This window comes from Rhincodon typus, chromosome 7 (assembly GCF_021869965.1).
Source record: "Rhincodon typus isolate 14 chromosome 7, sRhiTyp1.1, whole genome shotgun sequence".
Taxonomy (NCBI): Eukaryota; Metazoa; Chordata; class Chondrichthyes; order Orectolobiformes; family Rhincodontidae; genus Rhincodon; species Rhincodon typus.
In genome coordinates, this window is record NC_063338.1 from 69,730,100 (window position 1) to 69,746,423 (window position 16,324).

Genomic DNA, 16,324 nt, shown 5'->3' on the forward strand with positions numbered 1-16,324 from the left:
ATTTAAACTCTCCTGGGTAACAGTAGCAAATCTCCCCACAAGGATATTGGACCCCCTCCAGTTCAAGTGCAACCTGTCCCTCTTGTACAGGTCACCTCTACCCCAGAAGAGACCCCAATGATCCAAGAACTGAAAACCTTGCCCCCTACATCAACTCCTCAGTCACGCATTCATCTGCCCCATCTTTCTATTTCTACCCTCACTGGTGCGTGGCACTGGGAGTAATCAGAGATCACTGTCCTTGAGGTCCTGCTTTTTAACTTCTTACTTAACTCCCTCTACTCATTTCGCAGGACTCCATCCCTTTGTCTACCAATGTCATTTGCAACGATGTGCACAATAATCTCTCCCCCCTCAGAATTTTCTACAACTGCTCAGAGACACCCTTAACCCTGGCACCCAGGAGGCAACACACAATCCTGGTGTCTCTTCTGAGGCCGCAGAATCTCCTATCTGTCCTCCTCACAACTGAGTCTCCTTTCAGTATCACTCTGCCTGACTGCACCCCTTCCCTCTGAGCCTCAGAGCCAGTCACAGTGCCACTGATATGACTGCTGCGGCTAGCCCCTGAAAGGTCACCCCCACCAACAGTATCCAAAATGATCTACCTGTTTTTGAGGAGAATGGTCACAGGGGAGCCCTGCACTATCTGCCTTCCCCCTTTACCTCTTCTGATGATCATCCAGATACCCGTAGCCCCAACTTCACTATAGCTCTTATCAATGATGTCCTCTGCACCCCATATGATCCTGAGTGCACCCAGCTCCAGTTTCCTTATGCACTCTGTCAAGAACTGCAGCCGGGCCCACTTCTCACAGGTGTAGCCACCAGGGACACTGGAAGTCTCCCTGATCTCCCACATCCTGCAAGAGGAGTATGCCACTGCCCTAACTGCCATCCCTACTGCCGTCAGTCTAGACAGAAAGAAAGCAGAGTTAAAGACCCCTTACCTGTTCCTACCTGTACCCCTGTTCAGCCTCCTCATACCAAAACCTCTTGAGCAAAGGCCTCAGCACTTCCGCTCTAACACTGGCCCACTCTCTTAGTGGCTGCTCCCTTGTGCACCTTTACCTTGCCAGTCATCCTCCTCACAGAGCCCATTTTTCTTTTGGTCAGAGGAACAGGAGGTTCTGTCTGAGCTGTTGTACGGTTGCGATGACTGTGGCAATATCTCTCAGAATTCTGCTATGATGACTCTCAGCCGTGCTCTGATTCGCTCTTGAAGTGAATTAATTTGCATGGGTTATGAGGTGAGGGACAGCTCTTAGAAGGCTTGGTTAAGATATGGTGGGCCAAATGGCCTCTTTCAGTGCTGCATATGTCAATGGTTCTGTGATTCTATTCTCTCTGGAAAATGTTCTTCCTCAAAATAAAAATGTTTGATTTTGATAAATTAAGATTGATTTTCCTTTCAGTGCCTGTGCACTGTACAAAGAAACAACTTTGTTCCCATTCCAATTCACTTTCATTATTTGTAAACTTATGCATGCTAGATAACAAAATTGCCATTGACTATGGTTTTGAGATTAGAAGTTCTGCAACTTCCCTTCAATGTTCTATGTGAAGTTTTTAGAGGAAACATGTTTTTTTTATGTGATGTCTCAAAAATGGTCCAAACCATAGATAATTATTTAAAAGCACATTAGTTGAACATTTATGCAAACATAATCATTAATTTGCACACAACACAAATTCACGAAAATCAATGAAATAAGTGACTAATTAATATGTTTCTTGTGGTGTTTATCAAGGACAATATTTTGGACAGGTCTTTGGAGCAATATCTGCTTTTCTTTGAATGGTGCCCTGGAATCTTTAACACATACCTGAAGAACTGAATTAGCCAGACGGCATTTAACAATGCATCATCTAAAGAACAAAACTCCAGAAGACAAGTCGTCATGAAGAAATCTCTTCATTCATTTATCCTGCCAGAATATCACATGCTGTCTGCTCTTTAAAGCACTGAACTTTTTTTTCATAGCTCTGTAACCTGTAATCAGATAACTTTGCTACGAACCTATTCTGACTGCTGATTAATTTCTGCAACTGCTTATTTGCTATACTGACATGCATGAAAGTAATTATAGGGCTTTCTAACAAACTTCTAATTCAAATATATAAAGTGTTACAATTGGTCTCCAGGCAAGGGTCAGCAATTTGTTGCAACTCCGGACAAGATACTCCCAAAATGGTTCTGCTCTAAGGTGAGAAAGGACAAACTGGCTCCCTTTCTTAATTCAATCCCTTTCTTTTTGGATCACAACAAGGTTAACTTGTAAATTATACCTTACATCTAGGGTATGTTTTCCCAATTCAAATGTATGTGTGCTTTAAGAGAAGCCAAATCAACCAGACCTCCTTAATTTAAAGATAGTTCATTAGCTACTAAACATATAATAAAAGACACACACACACAAACAGAGATTAGATTAGAAACTTGAATTGAATTAAAAGAGCAGTTAAAAATATGTGTAGATCAGTCTCTGTGTTCCGTGAAGAGTGGATGTAACTGTTATGCCTGATATGTTGGACAATATAACTAATGCCAAAGTTGGTAGTGAATCAGCTGATTTCCAGATTCTTGAGACTACAGTTATTTGACAGGCTGTTGTCCTGTTTCCTTCTCAACAGTGACTTCACTGGTTTGCCCAACTTTCAGGACTCAGAATGAGACAGACAGACTCTTTTACCTGCAGCACCAGGGTGTCTAACGGCTATGCTCAAGCTGTGAGCTTTGTAGCACACTGGTCCACACTAGCATATCAGTCAACAAATACACACAGTCCAGGGGTTATAGTTCATTTTTGACCCCGTTTGCTGCATATCTGTGGAAAGATAAAACACAATCATGTCTACATTTTAGGACAGAATCCATAGAAAAGCCAGTGAATTTATGTACACAGTCATCTCTTGGTTGTATGTCCCTTTAAAAAAAAACTTACGTTGTAATTATAGTTCAATTTATCTGGGTTATGATCCAGGGTTATGATCCCTTTTTATGTCAAATAACTTGAATAGTTTTAGTTGAATAGTTGTTATGAATAAGTTATTTTCAGGACAGAATAGGTCTAGCCTATAGAACTGTTTCTGTTCATCTTTGGCATTCCCTTTCACACAAAGAATCAGTTTTGATGTTGTTTCCCTCTTTTGTTCCTTGGTAATGGAAAATGCGTTATGTTACAAAGGCTATAATGTTCAGTATCGGAGATTTGGCTTAGTTAGGTTTCTGTAATGCTTTAATGTGATCTCCAACAGTCAGAACTCGAATGATTTAACCGTATAACCCAATACCCTATCATTCTGTTTACAAACAATGAAACATGATTCCACAACACACCAAACTTTCTTTGTAATTTTTCTTTAGCAAATTCTGTGCCCCATATGTAGTACAAATGCCACCTAATTTTAATTCCATTAAGCAATATATTATATTTACTCACAAAGCAATCCACATGCAAATCCATTTTGAAAGATTTTGGGTGTTTCCTGAACACCAGAGAACTCTTGCCAATGCAATTACTTTGCATTAAGTCTGTGAGTTCAGGGTTTGTCCATGTCAGAATTGCAGATATTCACTATGGATGATAAAGGACCACCCATCAATGATACCGCTTCTACTTTGACCTCACTGCATTTATTATGATCTTCTACTTCTTACCTTTAATACCTTAATTTATAAGAGGGTCTTTCATTTTTTTAAAATCAAATCTTTGGGAAAATGGTGAGAGAAGGAAATAGTTGAGAAAATTAGATTGAGAGATCAAGCAAATGTTTCAAGGTGAATGGGTACCCTGCCTCATGAGTGGGAGAGGAATGGGGCAAGTGGGGGAAACATTAAAGGCTATGGTTGGAAGATGAAAGAATAAGTGAGGGAGGATAGAGCAACATGACTTTGCAGAGTTAGAATGAGGTGAGGCCATAGAAAGGACTCAACATGAAATTATAGTTTAGAATTCAATGAACTAGAAAGAGGAAGCTGGGTTGAGAGACGACTGGATTGCTGAGAAAATATTGCATTCTTCATGGTGCCATCTTACATGACCGGATTTTAAACTAAAGCCTCCAGTAATCTTACAGGTTAGCCTAAAAGATGCTATGCCAATAATATGAGGAAGAACTGGAGAGTTCTCCCTGGTATTCTGGCAATATTTAACTCTCAACCAACACATAAAGAACAAGTTTTGTGTCATTAACATTTTGTAGTCTGTGGAACATTGCTGACTATGGTACAGCAAATGGGTTGTGGTACTGCACATCAAACTGTACTCTTTCTGTGTAAAGCACTTTGAGATATTTGAAGCCATGAAAAGTACTATTGATGTAAGTGTCTTTCATTTAGTGTTGGCAGCTTCAACCAGTATATTTAGAAGATAATGAAGCTTTCCTACATTTCGGATGAGCACTAATGTATCCTGTTACCATTAGTAGTTAATTTAAATTAATTTTGACCAAAGATTGTAACTTTTATGAGTTTTCCCATTGGGAGTAAATCTTTTTTCTTCTTATTTCAGCAGCTGATTTGTTTAAGCTTTCAAAGTCCCATAATTCACACACTGAAAGATGTTCTAAGCTGTTCATGATTATTTAGTTGAATATCAGTGATAATTAATAGATATCTGAACTGCCAAGATTTATACAACCTGCAATATGAAACTGTAAAGGAAAATTTGGTGTCATTTCCTCTGTGGAAAGGTAAGTAAAACATTTAGCACAGTGATCAGCCATAACATCACAAAATCACACTAAAATTTTGTTCTTTTAAATATCTTATTCTTTTTCAATTGCTTTAGCAATGAACAGAAACAAAATATGTAACACATAAACATGGGAAGCAATTAGCTTTAACAATTAACATTTAACAATTGAGAAATATTTTCCATCTATAAGAATCGTAAATCAGCTGGAGCACCACTTATCCCCTCTATCTGGGGTCTAACTTAGCCCGGCTGAGGAATCCTGGATGGTGGATTGCCAGGAGCTGGAGGTCAAAGTCTTGGTTCGCCCAGGCCACTGCTCCATGTGCTTTCTTACAGGAGTCGAGTGCTGGCCATAAACCAGCTGGTGGACTCCATGTTGTGGTACTGCCTGGTCCCTTTCGTCCCTCCTCCTGGTTTTGTCACTGATATCCAGAGAACATTGATTCTCTTCTTCTGGGGCAAAAAGACAGACTGGCACAGGCTCTGAATCTCCCTACTGAGGAGGGCAGTCAGTTGCTGGTGTGCATCCGCACCCAGGTGGTGACTTTTCGCCTTCAGATCTTGCAACGATACCTTTACGTTGGGCCTCCTCCTCGATGGTGCCCCCGGCAACGTACTTTTTCTGCCAGGTGTGTAACCTTAACCATGACACACTGCTCCTGTTTATTGACCGTGAGGGTTTGGAGATCACCCTCAGGACGCTGCCTGTCTTTTACCAGGGCCTGATCACCATCCGGGATATGGTCAATTCATGTCATGCCTACCCTCCAGCAGGAGTAGCGGCCATCATCAGAGAACCACTGCTCAGGAATCTACACCTACGTAGTCGCAGGTCTGAGTGGCTGTCGGAGGGGAGGGTCGTGGCTGTGGGGATGACCAGAGTCAGGGACGTGCTGGATGGTGGGGGCCTGGGCTGGATGCTGCTGCAGGAATTGGCACACAGGGTGTGGCAAACTTCCAGTTCACGGCCACTGTCATTCAACGCCTCAGAACGGCAGTGCTAGGACCCAACGTTGTGCACCAGCTGGAAGATGCTCAGGTGTGCAGTGTAATCCCGTCTGCTCAGACGGAATTTCACATTGGCCCCAGGTTCCCGTACTTCCCCCGAGAGCCTGTGCCCCACAACCTGAGCCACCTGTGGAATTTCATCTTTGCACCTTCTAAAGATGTGAAACAGTGAGCCCTGTATAGACTGCTGCTGCACATCATCCACCTCTTCTCTTTCATCCACCACCCAGACACACCTTGGCATGTCCGTTTACCACCAAGCGGTGGGGATCCCCACTGGAGGGCCCTCTACATGGGAGTCCTCCCTCTCTCTCTCGGGGATCTGGGGTGGAGGGTGTTGCACACAGACTCCCAGCCCAACTATCTGTTTTGCAGCACTGTGGAGTCCGTGGACCATGTATATATTGGGTGTGGGTGTGTGCACTTGCTTTTCAGTTACCTTAAGGATGTTTTTTTTGTTTTCGGCTGCACTTCAGCCCCATGCTCCTGATATTTAGGCACCTGGTACAGAAGAGCGCAGGCAGGTCAGAGAATCTCCTTGTGGGTCTGCTCCTGGTCCTGGCCAAGCCGGCCATAAATAGGTCCAGGCAGTGGGCCGTGGAGGGGGTCGTTATGGCTGACTGCCTGCTCCTTTTCCATGGCTACGTTCATGCCCGGGTGTCCCTGAAGAAGGAGCACGCAGTGTCCACCAATACCCTCGATACCTTTCGGGAGAGGTGGGCACCGTGGGGTGTGGAGTGCCTTATCTCCCCCTCCAATTCCATTTTGACTTGATCCCTACCCTCCCCCTCACTTTTTCTTTCACGTAGGCTTTACCCTTAGGGGCTCTGCTTGACACTGATTCTTTGATCACGCGTGTGTATTTCCTAGTGGTGGTATGTTAATAAAGTTATTTGCACACTTGGTGTTTTTTACTGTGTCTCACACCTGGACATGCACAACAAGGGAGCTGGGGAAAATAAGCACTGTTGCTGTATGGCAGTAGTGTAGGAGAAGATAAGGTATAAAAAGAAACAAAAACAAAAAAATATATAATCAGGAGATTAGAATCTCCTCAACTGAGGACTGACTAAAAAAAGAAGTAAAAAAGAATTGTAGATCGATAAGCCTGGAGTATCAAAAGATGAGTTAGGCGCACAACACTCACACTTTGCCTAAAAGACTATCAAAAATAAGTTGGATTTTTTAAAGTCGATAATCTAATGAATGCATGAAAGTGCGACAAGTTCTAATTGAGCAGAGAAAAGACGGTCAACTTGTTCAGTTAAATGCGTGTCCTTAATTATAATCTACAAAAGTCCTAGAAATTCATTAATGCAAACTAATTAGTTTTCTTCTAAAGGATTTTTTTTTTAAAAAAAAGCATAAATCACTTTTCTTTATGTATGGCCTCTGGTTGAATTTAAACAACTGAATTAAATAACTTCTTTACAGAGTCACCACAGCAGTATAAATCTATTTTTTTATTTTTCTAGTAACTTCTTTCTTCAGATCCCTCAGCACAGTCAGAGAAATGATCATTTGTGTTAATTTGAACATCTGACAACATAATCAGACAAACAATTTTGGCTGTGATAGGGTCAACTCCTCAATTAGAACTATCTTCTCTTTTCTCACTAACCATTCAATCAATTTTATTTCTCTTCCAAAAAAAAGAAATCATACCATTTTTTAAATTATGTTTTTAGTTAAATTGACAGTAACTTTTTGCATGCAGAAAAGGCTCGTACATTTTCCTTTCTTCTGATGACAATCCTTTACCTCTGTGGGAGACTTTGTGTTTTGTTTTCCGATGTTTAACATATTGTATAAATGAGAATTAAGTTGTTGCCATGACGATAGTTACTTAAATTCCCATTTCTCCAATTTTCCAACCATTGGAAATAAGGGACAAGATTTAGCTACAAGATGTTAAGACACAATGTCAGGACACATTTTAGGTCAAGGCCTGTGCAAAGTGCAGTGGAACTTCACATGAACACAGTATGTAGGAGTTGGAGTGGGACATATGGCCAGTTGTTCCAGCTCTATCATTCAACATGATAAGGGCTGATCTTGATCTTCAACTTCACTTTTCACCCACTCCCCAAATCCTGCTCCTTATATCCCTTAATACCCAGCTTTAAACGTATTAAATGATGGAGCATCCACAACCATCTGAGGTGGAGAATTTCAAATATTCATAACACTTTGAATGAAGTAATTGCTCATCTCACTCCTAAATGATTGCCCCTTTATCTTTAAACTGTGTCCTCACATTTTAGATTTCCCAGCCAGTGGAAACCATGAGACTGAGAGACCATAAAATATAGGAGCAGAATTAAGCCATTCAGCCCATCAGGTCTGCTTTGCCATTCAATCATTCTCAACTCCATTCTCTGCCTTCTCCTGATTCCCCTGCATTTACAAAGCCCCTTCAGAAACTTAGTAGATTACAAGGAGATCACTTCTCATTCTTCTAAGCTTTAAACATATAGGTCCAATTTACTTAGCTTCTCATCAAAGGGCAAACCCTTCATCCTGTAAATTAATTCAGTGATATGATCTGTCCATTTGTCAATCTGTTGCACACTCACTGAACCTGTTTACATCTCTTTGCCACGTCTCTGAGCAGATCCTTCTCAACCCTTGAACCACATGGCCAATGGCAAGAATGTTTGAAACGTTGCAAAAGGTGGCCAGTAAGGGGCTTCTCAAGAGCAAAAAGTCACATTTTCCAACAGTATTGAAAGGCAAAATGAGATTCTCGATAGTGAACAGGGAGAGGCCTATTTCCATGCAGTATTATGCATTAACATCCTCATGGCTGCCTAATCTCACCTCACTAATATGTATTTTCCCAACCTCACACCCACCAGATAGAAACTAGATGCCACGAGTCCGTAACATGAAAGTCAGAGCAGTTACCTGACAACTCCAGCTCACTTCTTGCTCCTCCAGCCCTCTGTCTTGGACACCTGGCACCCTCATCTCAGGGTACACTCCATGGGCTGTGATTACACACATCCCACATCCATGAACCTTGGCATATGATAAATAACAACCTCACCACATCACCATGGTACACCCTTATCCACTTACAGTATGATTCGTAACTTCAATACTACACTTTTGAGTGCACCAGCATCTTCTTTATAATGCTTTTGCAAGGAGACTTTGTGCACAGGAACAGGCACCTAGCTCATGGATTTGACTAGGGTGCACCTTAGGACTGTTTGCTTACTCTCTTAGTGCTCACTCACTTTATGCCTACCTTGATGCTCACAACATCCCTATCTTGCCATACCTTTTGGTGCTGTGCACCCCTAAGCCAGAACTTAAAGGCTTGCAGTACTAAGCTGACTTGCCTTTGTATGCAAACATAAAGCCAAGCAGCTTGTCGGTGCTTGCGAGTAGTGATCAGTCAAAACGATGGGCATGTTGCTCTTTGTAACTGTGCTATGTCAATCTCACATCTGCACCATATGTCATCCGTTTACACTCCAAGCACCTCAACAATTGTATCAGCCGAGCGGCCATGTCTCAAAGTCTAAGGGGAGTAGTGGTCAGTCAAGTCAAGGCAGAAACCCTTCACTCAGAGGTCCCACATTAGTAAGGCAAGTGCAACCTCCATTATCAATCTAAGGGCTTAGGCATGGTTAGTTGGCTCATCAGGGTGGTCACAATTAGGAGTCCATAGCACTACAGTCCAGAGGGTGAAACACAGAGAGCCCTGTCAGGGAGCTTACAGATATCAGTCAGGCGTAAAGGCAATTATCAGTCAGGGCTGTCTATCTAACTGGGTCAAGCTCTGGATCACTTTCACTCCTGGGGATCATCCACTAAAAGTCAAAGGAGATTTATCAGGAGCTACTGCTGCCAGAGGGATATTGAGAAACTTTATTGTGGGATTGGAGGCATCAATCTGAGATGCAAAGGGAATTACAGTAGTGAAGGAGGACTACTCAATGTGTAAGGGGGAGGAGATAATAAGGCATGAGAGGGAATGGGATATGCAAGATGTGGTGCTATTGACAGTGAGCAGCATCCTGGCTTCAATGTGAGGGATACTATACTATATTATAATATATCAGCACTATATCTGGCATGTTGGATGCCACTTGGGGGCAAAGTGAAGAGATGAAGATTTACCTAGACAGGTTAGGTGGGAATATGGAGACTTTCAAAACTGATAGCTAGGGGAAGGGTACCAAGAAGGGAATTGGGGATTCACGAAGCAAAAAAAGCTGAGCCTGACACTCACTTAGTAACTGCTGTTTCATTCCGTTGTGCTGTAATTACCAAGTGAGTAATGGAGCTGAAGATGACTATGACCACACTTGTAGTGGGCAGAGTGAGCTCTTCCTTCTATTCGGGGGATGGGTCTTCATTTTTGAGCAATGTAAGGCTTTTCAAAGGTCAACAGCATTTCATGGACAGTACAGCACAGGTGAAAGACATCTCTGAGCATTATGTGCTACTAAATCTTAGGCATGCTGTGTTGTTTACAAATCCTAGCCCCAAGCAGTCTTGACAACATCATGCAACATCAGGAATCAATATCACTAATTGGTGTGGTACACAAGCAATGTATTGTGGTTCAGAATGATTCACTCCAGCCGCTAAAGTAGCAATCATCTGCTGAAGTCTCACAGCCTCCACATGGGGCAGGAGCTGTTTACTTCACAACATAAAACATTGTGCAGCACTGAGGATGGCTAGCTCGGCTTTTCTACCATCAGTGTTGTAGTTGGGGTGAGACAGAGTTTCGCTCACACAGCTACTGATGAAAAATGAACAACTGTGATCACGATTCACAACGAAATGTCACCCAAGCAACCTGAGTACCCTCAGAAAGTTTACTTGTTATTTTCCCCTCCCACTACATCTTGGTGCAGCTGGGGTGAAGCTGGACTGAAGAGAGCCTGTCCTACAGTGGAAAGAGTTGGACTCAGAGTCTTGGTCATGTGTCTTCAGAGGCATTCGTGTCTAGAAGGACTAGTCATGTTGAATGAATCCTACACAGAGACAAGTGCACATTCCTTGGCTTGAGCTCACATAGGGTTGAGAGTGGCAGGCAGGATGGAGGTAGAAGACCACAAGTTGGACTTCCTTGCTGAGTTTTTGTTTTTCAATAGAATGTATCTTTGCTAATTATTTTAAATTGATTTGTCAAATGTTTCCCACTGCTCTTTCATCCTGCTCTTGTGTCTTTTCATTTACTTGCCCAGTTGACCTTAACCAGTTTTCACCTCATTCCAATGTAACTGGTTTTATTTAAGATGATTGTTTGTGACTGAGGTATGTCACTGTCAAATTGAAATTCAATGGCATTATGATCACTATTTCCCAAAGGATCTTTTACATGAAATACTAATTGTCCTACGCTCATTGCACAACACTCAATCTAAGATAACTCTATCACTAGTAAGTTCCAGGAAACTGTTATGAAACTAATCTATGAACTTATCTTCTAAACTATTGTTGCCAAATTGATTGTCCTAGTATTTATGAAGATTAAAGCACCCCCCCCCACCCCCCACAGTTATTACATTGCTTTTGTCACAAGCAGCAATGTTTCCTTGTTTAAGGCTGAGTCCAACACTGTAACTACTGTTTGGGGTCTATAAACTATTCTCGTCAGCTAGATCTGACTCTAATTTCCACCTATGCTTCGTGATTATTTGAGGCCAGATCCTTGATCACCTCACAATAATTTCCCTGTAATTTTAATTAAATCTAAACCAATTGCTTCTATTTGTGCCACTAATTTGTTCAGCTTATTGCAGATACCTCTTGAATGCAGATAAAGAAACTTTAATTTCATTTTTTAAAACTCTTCTATTGCCTGCAATGATCTTATTCACTGCAACAATCTTTCTAATGTCAGTCAATTAAGAGGCTGCCATTAGGATCACCATCCAATTAAAGGATCCAGCCAGCAGCTGTTTAGCCTTGGCAACACTACATCCAATGCCCCTACACCTACTCCTGATCTTGGCCCCTGTCTCCTGCTCCAGACTGAGCAGCACCTCCCCCTCCCCTTCACCTGCTCCAGACTGAGTCAGAAGTCACATGACACCAGGTTATAGTCCAACAGGTTTATTTGAAATCATAAGCTTTCGTAGCGCTGCTCCTTTGTCAGGTGAAGTGGATGAAGAGCTCGTTGTCAAAGTTGAAGATGTTGTGGTCAAGGATGAAGCAGAAGAGTTATAAGATGGCAGTTGTTGTTGTGGAGTACTGAGGCTGTTGCATCGACGCCGTCAACGTGGGGTATGCTGGTGTAAAGTGACGACATGTCCATTGTGACGAGGAATATTCCTGGTTCAACTGGGCCGTGGGTGCTGAGTTTCTGTAAGAAATCCATAGTGTCAGGACATAACCTGGGGTTCCTTGTACAATGGGTTTCAAGATGCCTGTGACATAGCCAGAGAGGTTCTCACACAGGGTCCTGTTGCCTGATACAATGGAACATCTGGGAATGTTGGCTTTGTGTATCTTTTGAAGACAGTAGAAGTCTCCTATGCGAGAAGTACATGGGATGAGAGTGCATAGGATACTCTGAAGGTCTGGGTCATAGGTCTTGATCAGTCTTGTTGAGTTGACAGGTCTGTTCTTTGGTCAGATCAGCAGGTAGTTGTTTGTAGTATTCCTGGTTGTTCAGTTGTTTGTATGCTTTTTTGCAGTAGTCCTTTCTATTCTGTATGATAATGGCTCCTCCTTTGTCTCCTGGTTTGATGACAATGTTGCAATTGGTCTTGGGAGCATGGATGGTGTTGCATTGTGCTTGGGTGACATTCTGCACTACCTTGTGAGTGCACCTGATGAATCTAGCGTTAACGCATCTCCTGACAGCTTGAGCATATATGTCCAGCCTAAGGGCAGCAGCCTTCTGGAGGGATCCAATCCAAGTCTTTCTTCTTCGGTCGCTGCACTGCTGTTCTGGTTTGTTGGCTCCCTCATTGGGCTCGCTGCTGATATCTTGGGGTGTGTGGAAGAAAGCAGACTGACCCTCCCCTCCCCAGCACCTTCTCCAGACTGAGTAGCCCCTCCCACCTGCTCCAGATTCAGCCATCCCCCAATCACCTTCATTTGCTGCAACTCAGCAGCAATCCCCTCCTTACTCCCTCAAAGTTACTCCTGCTCCAAACACAACCCCCCATCCCAGTTCTTGGCCTGAGTGCCCTTCCCCAGACCTGCACCCTCTTTACCTGCTCCAAAACCAATCCCCCCTCACCTGCTTCAGACTCAACTCCTTTTCACCACTTTGATTATTGCCTGGGAAGGCCACTAGTCATGTTGAGATGGCTTCTCAACACCTTCCCCATGGACCTTGACTCTGAGATATTCCATGCCCAAAACATATGTCCAGCGCAGCTATAGTCACCTCTGAGATCCTGACAAAATCACTAAATACATACCCGGCAGCAGTACAGGTATCATGGGCCATTTTTGAAGGGCAAAGATTGTCACACACCCTTTTTGTTTGCAAAAGAATGGAACTTTGCATTACTGACAAAAGCTTCCAATCAGGGGTCATAGGGAAATGTGGAGCTATACTACTATTCTGACAGTTCTATCTTGCTTCTGGGGTGGGGTGAGAGAGTCAAGGACAACTGTGAAAAATGTTTGATATTTAACAGGTGTGAGAAAAATTATAAAAGATTAACATGTAAACATATGGTGAAAACTGAACAGGTATTCAAATCTCTTGTCTGTTGGATTTTGAGACAATTGTATTTTATATCTGTTACTGATAATATGTCAGATCTTTCACACAGGTTTAAGATTTTAACAATAAATTTGCCATTAAATATCTTGTAGTTTAAAAGCAAATCCCTCATTCAGACAATGTTTTTTCTGCTGTGAAAGGTTGACACATGCTTTAAAAACCTGCTTCCATTTAGCACTATTATAGGAAGTGTATGAATAGCTCTGTAAAGTTAATTTCTTGCGTTGGTGGCTTGGATAACTGGTTTGAAAGATCCAGAAGGCACTTGAAGTCTGTTATTTTCCTTGAATATCTTACTGTTGTACGTTTGTAAACTCATTCTTGAACCAACAACAGATTTAAACATAAAACAAGAGAAAGCTATTTTCTCTCGCTAATATTAAAGTCAACATTTTCAAGTAGGGTAACTCAATATTGAGGTATTGAGTTGATCAAGCTGGCAATTTCACATTTGTTGTTGAATTTCTCATATTCCAGCTTCTTGGCCCAATGTTTGCATGGATTACCACAGGCAGGCTGGAGTCTGTCACGCATATATTTATGGCATTTCCATCAGTTTACATTTCATTTACAGTACTATTGCTGACAGAAGCTATGACTTTAGTAGCAATGGTTTAAATTAAATCAAGTTATACAATTCCCTTTGGAAACACAGGACGTTACTTGAAGAGAAAGATATCCTCAGTGATTTACAGCAGCAGCCTTATAAATGTTATCTCTCATGGTGCTGGACTTCATTTATTCTGCACATAGACAGAAGAGTTCACAATGTGGTTTAACCATCACCTGTCTTTTCCAGAATTATTAAAATCTTCAAATTAGGTTGAGAAATTTATTGCACTAAGCCTGCAGCCACTTTGTCATCACCATTTGCTCCCAACCATTTCCTGGGCTGGGGGACAAGGTCAATGCTGCAAGGTGTGAATACGGCAGACATCCCTAGGGTGTCCTCAAAGATTGAGAATGCACGCTACTCTGACCTCACACAGCCCAACTGGCTAACACAATGCAAGTTTTCAAATTTAAACCACACAAGTCCACGCAATAAACTTGTCAATCACTTAGCAAGCAAGCATGAATCTGCAAGATACCAATGTTCCAATGTTTCTTAAAGGACTTTTGGAATACTGTGTGCAGTTCTGGTTTCCCTGTTATAGGAAAGATATTTTTAAACTTGAAAAGTTTCAGAAAAGATTTACAAGGATGTTGCCAGGGTTGGAGGGTTTGAGCAATAGGCATCATTTAATAAATTTGATTATTTTAGTTTATGCATCCAGATAACACACCCAAAAAAATGCAAAAACACTGTTTCACCTGTGAATTGGAATTTTTAATAATCTATGCAGTTTTTTTGTTGAATTTCTCTGCAGCATGAATGGAATGAACATAAATCGTTGGAATTGAAGACTTTTACATAACTGCTTTTTATTTGAAACTTTTATTTAAATATGATTTTAAATTCTTCATCAATTTATGGTCAAACAATCTGTCATCAGTGAGATTTCCTGAAGCAAGATAGCAGCGCCTCAGAAATAACTCTTATTAGTCAAGAGTTTACATTAACCCAGATATTCTGATGGTAAAAAATCCATAAAAATCCAGTTCTGCAATGTAGATGAGTGTTGCATGTTAGAACCAGTCAAAAATTCTGACTCAGCTGACCTTGAAGCTATTGTCTGTGAAACTGACAATTCTGATGGAAGATTCCGCTGCAGCTTGAACTTTCCAAAAAGCCCCTCAAAGTCAGCGAATTTGGCGGGTTCCAGTTCACAAGCTAATAGTTACCCAGGAAAGATCAAAGGATGAAAAACCTACCCTATTTCCTGGTTAGCTATTAAACTGAATCCCCAAACCACCAGTGACACCTTCAACAACATCCTGTCTGACATATGGATAGAGCCCAAAAAGAGAGAAAGACAGTTGGACAGACAGAGGAGTTGCTAATGATCAGGCTGGGAGGGTGAATAGTTGTTGATGGGGACTGTTAGTGACTAACAACAGGGCGTGTGTAATGGCACGCCGTGTGGTAATAGACACATATTGTTACCACATAGCCTGCCATTACACTAACAGTCCCCATTAACAACTACTCACTCTCCCAGCCTGATCGTTAGCAATTCGTTTGTCTGTCCAACTGTCTTTCTCTCTCTTTGGGCTCTATCCTATCGTTTACTCCCTACCCGACCCACCTTCCTATTTTCTGCATATAAACTGACGTTTTCCCATCCACCATCAGTTCTGAGGAAGGGTCACGGACCCAAAATGTTAACTCTGTTTTCTCCTTCACAGATGCTGCCAGACCTGCTGAGCTTTTCCAGCAACTTTGTTTTTGTTCCTGATTTATGACATCCGCAGTTCTTTCGGTTTTTTTTCCTGTCTGATAACTCCCTCCCTGCTCCACTACTGGATTCATGGACTTCTAGAAAGATTCATAACAGGATGCTCTTATTGAGGAGTCTCTGGTGCAGAAATAATCAAAAGCAAGGTATTTTTTAATTCCATCATGGTTAGAACTAGAGATAGTAGGAACTGCCGATGCTGGAGAATCTGAGATAACAACACCAGCTCGGTTCGTGACAAACGACTGCACCTCCCAGTCGCAAACCACTTCAACTCGCCCTCCCACTCCTTGGACAACATGTCTATCCTGGGCCTCCTCCAGTGCCACAACGATGCCACCCGAAGGTTGCAGGAACAGCACCTCATATTTTGCTTGGGAACCTGCTGCCCAATTGTATCAATGTGGACTTCACAAGCTTCAAAATCTCCCCACCCCCAACCGCATCCCAAAACCAGCCCAGCTGATCCCCGCCTCCCTAACCTGTCCTTCCTTTCTCCCACCTATCCACTCCTCCCCCCCCAACCCCCACCCCCACGTCCTACCTACCAGCCTCATCCCCGCCTC